This window comes from Pinus tabuliformis, chromosome 6 (genome assembly GCF_031772625.1).
Source record: "Pinus tabuliformis cultivar Carrire ecotype Pingquan chromosome 6, CPIR1, whole genome shotgun sequence".
Classification (NCBI taxonomy): Eukaryota; Viridiplantae; Streptophyta; class Pinopsida; order Pinales; family Pinaceae; genus Pinus; species Pinus tabuliformis.
Window position 1 is genome coordinate 877,709,890 of NC_142292.1, and position 10,063 is coordinate 877,719,952.

Consider the following 10,063-nt stretch of genomic DNA (forward strand, 5'->3'; position numbering starts at 1 on the left):
AAAATTCAAACATCTCTTGTTGCTATTTTGACTTTCTTAGCCTCTTAGCTTTTCCCATTTTTTTTGTGTTAGATGAATTCACCTCAACAAGGCAATCATCTTATAGACATAGTGATTGCATGCAATAAAAACATCTTTACGGCCGCATCTTCAAACAAATTAGACAGTCAACTATATCTATTTCTTTGGCTCTCATTCATTGTGTCTACATGTAGCAATGGTAGTTCAAGAATCTCAAATTGATTCATCTTGAATATAATATTTATCTAAATTACTCACAAAAGCAATACTTCCAAAAAATACTTTAACACACCCGTTTTTTTTAAATATGAAAATACTCACTTTAATTTGAATAACGCTTCTTTTAATATTACAGTGTCCACTTAAAAAAACCTGTAAGTCCATTTAAAAATCACCACTCTCAAAGCCCTCTTTGAAATTTAGAAGGGAATTTTAATGATCTGTTGATACAATACGAAACCCCTATTCCTTTGTGTATTATACCAATCCCACTTCGCATTAAAAAAATAATGCATCCAAATATTCACAAAGCCTTTTAAAATATCCTTTAAATAAATCCTTTCCACGAATAAACCTTTGAAACAGATTTCGAATGACCATTTGAAACACCACGAATGAACCATTGAAACAATTTTCATGAATTATCGTGGAGGTGGAGGGATTTTAGTTCATTTGACTTTTCATATAAATGACTTTCTTTGATTCTTCAACAAAAACGACTTACGACACCTTTGAAAATTCCTCTGCCTTTTTTAAAATGCCGAATCCTTGTTTACGCAGTTTTGCGATGATTAAAATGCCGAATCCTCGTTTGCGCAGTTTTGCGCACTCCTCATCGCATAGGGTGCGGAGATATGCCGAGTTTTTTTGGGTTGAGATGCAAAACTGAAGCAGTGATCTTTCTGGACAGATGCGTAATTGATGTATTTATTTTTTACCGGTACGGAATTGAATTTGATTTTGTATTTTCTCTTCCATCTCTCACGACCTTTGTTTTTGTTTTTTTGTGATGCTCTTTCTGGAGTTTTATGTGACCTAGTACTCTGATACCATGATAAAATTTGAAAACTCTGAAGCTGAAGATTGATGTTTTCAACATTACTAATCAGTTAAATAAAATTACAATGAGGACATCAACAATAAACTGAAGTAAACTCGACTAACTGAAACTGAACTAAGACAATTAGATAGACAATTTTAACACTTAACTGGTGATTGGAATTAAATTCTCCAACACTATCCCAACCCACATAAAAATCTCAATAGCACACAAGACACAGAGGTGGGTCAAAAGTACCAGCAGACGATCTAGGCAAGGCCCAAATCTGATGACCTTCATAGTGGATGGTGAGAGACTCAGAGCTGTCTAGCCGCTCGTCCTTCACGACAAGATGAGTCCGAAAAAGCCTGTGCTATGTGTAGAAAGTGGCCCACCCTAGCGAGAAACGAGCCGAAAATGACTGCAGAGAAAAATAACCACAGGCCTCTTATATCATCACATGTGAAATATATTTCCACCCGTTTAAAATATTTTTAAAATTTAATAACCACAGGCCTCTTATATCATCAGATCTGAAATATATTTCCACCTGTTTAAAATATTTTTAAAAATTTTGCATAATATTTTCATTTCTTTATTTCTGATCCATTTTCAAATAAAAAATTTAAAATAGCATTAAACACTGAGAATCTATATATTTCTATTTCTTTAGTTCTTGTTTGATTATTTAATATGAAGTCGTTGGTTAGTTATATGAAGCTTTGTAGTTTCTGAATGTTCGGGGAATGACATTTCCTGCAGGAGCAGCAACTGGAGGGAGCAAACAAGTCGCTCCATAAGAAGGTAGGTGGAAAATGGAGGCCCTCGATATTGTCATTGTTCTTTCAAAGATATGAATCATGGAATAGTTTGTTTGCAAAGACTTCAACTGATGAAATGTGGTTCCTACGCCATACCATGGCTATGTGGAAAACAACAGCTTCAGTTGTCGGAACTGGGAGGAAAATATCCATGTGATCGGTATCCTATACCAATATCCGGCGCCTCGTGGCACTCTACTGCTGGAAACTATAACACTCACGTCCTGTCAAGGCATTGCGAACCGACTCTACATATTGGGTAATTCTTTCAATTCACTTTTGCTTTCAGATTTCTTACCTCCTCCTCACTCACACATGGCGTAATCTGTCTACAATTCTGTTCTGTTCTGATATACTTCTTTAGGAGTTCTATTTACGATTGACCAATCCCTGTTGAGTATTTTCTAAAACATGATTATTTAAGGCTAACACCAGATGCAGTAAATTTGTTCTGATTTTAGCTAATCATTTTCTGAGTATCTTGGGGTCTTTCAATGTTCTAACCTTTGCTATTATTCGTCATTCTTTTATGTAGCTATTTTGCTTTTGTTTTCGTAATTGATATTCGATTTTAGAACATTAATATGAAAACGAACAATCTCAGATTCCAAAAAATGCACCGGTGCCATTTAGCGTACCTCATCCGAATGGTCTGGTTTTCCTCCGAATTATATGCTAGTTTTGAACCGTATTTTGCACTGTTGGTTTATATAAGAAAGTTGTTCCGAAAAACTAGAACCCTGTATTAGGGTTAAAGTGCTATTTCTGGCTTCTAGTGAACTCAGAACTTTTGGGATACTTTTTTTTTTCAGAGAGAAAAAATATCATAGTTTATATTAAGTTCAGTATACATACAAAAAACTGAAGTCAAATGGATCCAAAAAAATTTGGACCATTTCTCGATTTGTGGGTGTCATCCTTGCGCAGGGGCCATGCTAATCTTCTCTGTTTCTATTAAGCAGGTGCCCGTCTGCCTCTACTGGAAACCATATTCCTGGCCATATGCAATCGGGAAATTACGACTGTCCGCTAATAGTGGCTGCGATGGAGGGTGACAACTCGTCAATTTAATCTCCTACGTTTATAATTTGTAAAGAGCATATTTAGTCGAACAATTGCAATAAGTTGATAGATGCAGATAAGCATGGGTCAACCAGCATAAAATATAGTGTATCCATTTATATCAAATGAAGATCATGGTTATTAGTATCCATTAAAAGTAAATATCATTTTATTTAATTAACACAATATTATTTTATTTATTTTAAAATTTTATTTTATGGGTTGAAATTTTTAGATAAATGTGTTTAAATTATTATGATTAATTAAAAGGTTAGCTAATATCATTTTATTTAATTAACACAATATTATTTTATTTATTTTAAAATTTTATTTTTATGGGTTGAAATTTTTAGATAAATATGTTTAAATTATTATGATTAAGTAAAAGGTTAGCTAAAATTGGTATAGCAATTAAAAAAAATAAAACTACTCATAGTTTAAAATAAAGTAAGTTTTTAAATAAAGTAATTAGAATAATTTAAAAAAGAGTATTTTTTTTATTGAGGTGACAAATTATTTATATTTATCTTGATTTAGGTGTTTTTTATTTTTATTTTAATAATATTAATTTTCAAGTTTACATTGGTTAAAACAAAATGATATTTTTAAGCTTTAGCATAGCCTTGGTATAGGTGGAGTTTTTTTATTAATTTATTTTGTTCTTATATATTAATTATCTACTCATTGCTATGCTACCAAGGGAAGAGGATAGAGTAACATGTAGTGTCTTTAGTTTAAATATTTTATGGTATAAAGTGCTACTAGATTTGTTGTATCATTCTCCACTATTTTCTAAATATGAACTCCAATTCCAAGCTTCACACTTATCAAGATTATAATAACTTTTTAACCTTTCATTTATCCCTTTTCTAATGCTATATTTTCAATTATGCTTGTAATGAAGATTAATTCCAAGATATTTGTATAAGTCACTTCCTCTAAGTTATTTTTCTTTTTGTGGAATTATAATGCTTTTTCTTTTTCGTAAGGTTGGTTATTCTATTTGGGAAGAGGAGTTTTTACATGCCATTTTTCTCTGTGCTACTGGTCTGCGTGTCAAGAAACCAACCAAGTAACACATATTGAGTGTCTAGAGATTATATGTGTCTAGTTTCAACATATTCATAGTCATAAAGCAAAAACGACTCCAATGAACATGGAGATACATGAAAGAAAAATATAAAAGCTTTTTATTCCAGAGCAATTACAGCCTACACAAAACAAAAATTCACTAAACATTGACTATTAAAACATAAAATTGGAGTTTCCAGAAGCTTGAAGAAGCCATCGACTATGTCATGAATCCTAAGATCTCCTTAGAAGCACCATCATTAGACCGCCATCAAGCCATCAGCCCTGATAGCCACAACGAATGAACAACGAATGCACAACAAAACATGGTGAAGCCTTCCTAACAAACATAACCGTGATCGAGAATGCACAACGAATCATGGTTAAGTCTTCCTAGCAAACGTAACCATGACAGGTGAGCCATGACAAAGCATGCTCAACGAGCCATGACGATGCCTCCTCGACAAACATGACCACCAAGAACTTCCACAAAAGTGCAGGGGAAATGAGTATGTTGAAAGGATTCAAACATTGTGCTACTTTCAACTAGCCATGTAAAACCATTACCCAAATTGCATACAAGAAGCCACAGGATCCCTCTAAAGGAGAGACGAGAAGACTGTGATGAGATTAAAATTTCTTGTTGATCGAAATGAGGCACAACATTGTCCTAGAGATTCGAACTATCATTGAGCACCTTGGTTGCTCACTAAGACATCATATCCACCATGCACACTCTGGTGGATGTTAATTACCAAGCCAAGGGAGGATGTCAACAGAAAAATTTTCAATTCTATGAAGTTCATTGTAGACCAATGTATGGACCAACCATTAGGTGTGTGGACATACTTAGGATTGTGGGAATGGTGACCATGAATCGATATGTTGGAGACGTTAAGAATAACTAACATTTGTGACAAAGTAGGATTGCAATGCACCATGTTTGGAAACAAATTTAAAGAAGAATACAAGAAAAATATGATGCCACCACAAGACAACCTTAATGGGAGCCACTCTTGATAATGATAAGGCCACATAATGAGATTGTAAGTGATGAGATGGACAATGTACATAATCCCAAAGTAGGTAATTACTTCCATCACACTAGAATTAATCCAAGCATTCCATCCTACAGAGGGACTTATACCATGGGTTAGATGGTCACTTGATCAACACATTCTCATCATGCTTAAGAGATATGGCTGAAGTATACACTCATTGTGGGGGAAAGATCCTGGTTTGCAATGGAGAGAGAGGAAGATCTCCACTCATTGGGAACCTCATGGGACCAACTCACATCAAGTGAAGAACTGTCTTAGTCTAGAGCATAATTGGCTAGGAGATTTACAATATTATTTCCTGAATAACGAATACGAGACAACCTCAGAGCATATATGTGCTTAGGAAAGGATCCAACTCTAGAGATGAGATATTCCATGCACCAACTACTTTAGATTTTAAAAATGGATGAACCACATTGAAGCTTCCTCCAAATGGCGATGATCAGTAGTGAACCCCCTTCTATCAGAAGTTGATTGTAATTTCTCCTGAAGGGAGTGCTTAGACCATGTACAAGTGCCCATACCTTTTCTTCATTATTATTAGTGAAGGTGAGATCTCCTACAAAAATATCAAGAATATTCCCTAAGTTGTTTATGAATACTCCATTGAAACTAGCAAGGCCTAGATTTCCTATTGAAGCCCCATCAATATTAATCTTGAGGAATCCTAGAGCAGGGGGAGACCAAGTAAAGGGGCTCATCACACAATAGGAGGTAGAAAAAGTATAGGGTTGAAGGGACTTATGAGGGCTTATCCCAAGTTGACACATAATAGCTTTCTCAACAGGAGGGCATTCCCAATCCTTAGAAGTCCAGTGCGAGGAGGCAATTGTCTCTTGAAGCTAGGAGAGGATGAGAGGTCAGAGAACCTCTAGGGTAGATGAATCATTTTAAAAAATTCAAGTATTTATTTCTTTACAAATATTTCAGGTAATGAAGCGTGTGATTCAGAGCCAAGCTCAATTGAGAATGGGGCTACTGAAAGGAGAGTTTGTATGATTTTCCAATGCAACAATGATATAGTTAGGAACCAACTTTGATCAGAATGGGACAATTATATTGCTTGTCATCCATCTTGATGCATTTGAAGTGGAAAAATTGGAGGAATTAGTTCATCAGACCGTTTTTATTGATGAGACCCAATTTGGAAAATAGGTTTTATAACCTTTCAGGAGTATTTTGAGGCATCAAGAAACATTTTTTGGGGGTAAAAACTTATTGATTTAGTGCCACATCTTTTGATTCTATTCTATAGATAGAGATATTTCTAGCAACATAAGAAGTGTGTCAATCAGAATTTGTATGTGAAAATTATACCACTCAGAAGTTGACCTTCCTATTTTCACCACCATGGTTTGAGAGGATGTTGCGTCACCCCCCATTGTTCATGGAAAAGGGGCTAGCCACATGATTGTGATGTAAAAGACTCTAGAAGAGTATGTACTGTAACTTTGGTTAAGAGTTGATTTAGTCAAACTTAACCACTAGTAGGCTATTAGGTTGTGTTATAATCAGGACACTAGGAGGAAAAGGAATTCCATTCTTTTGAGTGCATTTGTTCCATAGCTAAGAAAAAATAGCTGAGAGGGATAGGAGGTAGAGTGCATAGAGAGGGTTTGTGCATTGTAGCAGCCCATGGGCCACATACACTACTTCTTTGTACCTGCGACCATATTTCCAGACAGAGAAAGAGAGCAGAGAAACCTCGCCTTCTAGATGGGATTTCCCTAGAAAGGGTTTCCTATAGCATATCTAGTGTCTTATGTGTGTGTGAGATTTTATATTTTTGTTCTCTATTTTCTGCATAATTTCTAGTCACATGCATACATTAATTACAATAAAATCTACATGTCTAGAAATTTAATAAAACTATAATAGTGTAGAGTTTTTGTATTTTATATGTAATATTTATCAAATGAGTTTTGACGAACTATCCATTGGAATATCCATGATAATTTACAGATTCATATTTGATCGTTTGAAGGAGGCATCAAGCCAATCCCAAAGATTAGAGGAAAAATAGCAAGTAGGAAATAGACGATTATGATATTCCACTTGAGTCTAGCATAGATGACAAATGGAAGGACCCATGAAACCATTGCTTTTGAACCTTATCCATTGTTAAAGTCTTGTTCTTCAAGAGTAACTAGAGAAAGAAAGTAATTTTCATCGAGTGTTTCATTTTCGAGAGTTGTTTACAAATGTGATTGGGCTCTGACTGTTCTAGTTACATGTAAATTCTACAAGCCTTCATGAGATTAAAATTTCCTAATAGTCCATATCCCTAATGCAGAATACCATTCTCGACCTACATTGTTATATTTCTAGTAGCCAAAATTGGCAACAGAAAGTAGATCTCTTCTCCTTGATTCCTTTCATAATCAGTTGATTAGATCTTCCAAGAGCGCCAAACCAAGTTAGTTGGATGATGGTCCTAGTAATGAGCTACCAACAAGAGACCTATTTGATTTATGTTGTCTCTAATTTGATGGGAGTGGACAAGTGAAGGGATTTTTACGCCATTGGTTCCAAGAATAATCCCATATTAAGGCTACCATACCATTTCGTAGTTCCTAGAAATAGTGATCCTGAATCAAAAGTTTATTTTGCTAGATGAATCCTAAATATGGTACCCTTGTAGGTCATTTGAAATTTTGACTAGTTTAGATGAGTGGATTCCTTGTGCATATTCATTGGTCCACATTCGGAGCCACAAAATTTCAGGATTTTTTAACCATCGCCACTATGTTTTAGCACTCAGTGCCTTTCTTAGAACAGAGGGCTCTATTAGGCCCAAGCCTCCTACATGTTTGGGAAGGCATAGCTTGTTCCAAGATACTAAGGCCCATTTCCACTCCAACATGGCCCCTCCCCAAATAAAGGAGCATTGAAGGTTTCAAAGCTTATTTAGAATAACTTTAGGAGCAACAAGGAAAGTGAAGCGTTTAGGTAGATTCAAGGCTCTAAAGGTCCAACTCAATTGTTTAGCTTCAAATTTAAGTAAGATCTCTTCCCAAAAATATTTTCGAAGGGAATTTGTTGCTTGGGGGTCTCCTAATTATCTGGATAGAAGGGAGCTCTTTTGAAGATAATAATACAAGAGATAGGGAGTTTAAGTACAGGTGGAGTGTTAAACAAGAAAATTTGAGCCTTACTTTTATTTATATTAGTTCCTGGTGTTGCCACGAATACATCCAAGATTTTTTTAAATTCCAAGGCCTCCTGAAGGGAAGGGTGGCCCATGAGCAAGGTATCATATATAAATTATTGGTGAGAAAATTGTTGTTGATTAGATCCAAGAGGGAGGCACAATTAAAAACACTAACATGAATAATGGTAGCTTATCTTTGAGAAGTGATGTAATGCCTACACAACTTCACCAAAATTTCTTACAACCAGCCTAGAGAGTCTTAAGGCTCAAGCTTCACCACTGAATACTTGAGCTATGTAATTGCACAATTACTAAGCCTCTACCACAACCTATGCCCCAGTTTCAGCTCATTTAGTCTATCATCAAGAAGCATCTTAGAATAGGAGTCTATCATATTGATGTCATCTCGTCACGAGTAAATTTCATATGAAAGTACTCTAACATACCATGACAGGATGATGAAGAAGGAGAGGGAGAAGGGAAACATGATAGAAGACACCTTTCTAGTTGAATATGCAAGATAAGCAATCAGGAGAAAGCAAAGGGACACCAATTTTTGACTGCAACTCAAGAACTGATAACATTGAAGACTCCTTATCTCTAATCCATATGGAGGTGGACAAAAGTCACCCAACAAGAGGCAACAAAATAAATTGACATTTCCATGTCATCATACATTCGATGTCATTAGTTTCATGTCATGTCATTTCATGAGTCATCATGTTCCACATCATTTTTGTGGATGATGTAAATTCCTATTCAAAATGAATTGTAAAAGTGGAAGTCCAAAGGACATGTACATAATATGAAGACTCATGCAAAGTCGGAAAGTCATAGGAAGTAAAATAGTAATTTGAGGGTAGTCAAAGAGTCACAAGGGAGGTTAAGAATGACCCCTTTGGTTATATACACACCTCCATTGTATGAGAAAAGTAATTTTCAGATTGGATCCTCCCAGAAGGCACCAAAGAAGGAAGCTAGCTCTTTTGAGGAGCAAGTACTGGCTCCAAAACTCCACTATTGGAGCTAGTTGTGTTCGTTGTCTACATGTGTTCGGGAACTTTTAATTAATATATAAAGACTGATAGCCAACATGTTCTTCATGCATCAGTTATGAATATTTGTAAGATTGTTCTTTGAATGTTTATGATTCATGTTTGTTTTCACTTGTGCAAAAATAGTTTAACTATTTCAGTTATTTTAGCACTTATCATATTGGGCATGTGTTGTAATGGTTGCAATGACCATTTCATCTTTGTGGATTATTCCATTGGATGTTAGACAAATATTTCATGTTTTTGTGTGTCTCTACTAGGGTGGTATTATTACCTCTCTTTTAGAGTCTCACTTTGTTTCCCCTCTGTAGTAGAAGAAACTTGATGCACCTACAATTTAATGCTTGCCAAACACACTCACTTTCTTTTTCCAAGGTATATATGAATTAATCTCTCTTTCTAACAATTAGAGCCGAGGAAAATATTTAATAAAATCGTAACGAGGCCATATTCTAGATTTGGATCCTATCACAAATGGTGTGAGGTCTGTTTGGGACCACATATTAGGGAGATCCCGTGAATATTGGCAGGTCGAGCATTGTCAACAAGACCATAACACATATAGTTATATGGTTTCAAATGACTACCATTTCAAACCATAGCTCCTAGGGAACCCAATTTGTTCCATGGCTCTAGAGACTGTATCCCAACACACAACCATTAGGAAACCTGAGAACCAATTAAAAATCCAAATAGAGAACCCACTACATCATGGATATCCCCATCTACCCTTGCTTCTATAACTTTGAAATAATTTATAGAATCACTCCATTGAGCTCTAC

The 10,063-nt window shown here is 35.4% G+C and overlaps 1 non-coding gene across 1 annotated transcript; it reads right to left on the reverse strand.

Annotated features, from left to right (window-relative positions):
• Window positions 1-2,762: 2,762 nt before the first annotated feature.
• On the reverse strand, window positions 2,763-2,867 carry LOC149261680 (U6 spliceosomal RNA). Its single transcript, XR_016261261.1, has one exon. It is a non-coding gene; the product is annotated as a U6 spliceosomal RNA (small nuclear RNA).
• Between the last annotated feature and the right edge of the window lie 7,196 nt (window positions 2,868-10,063).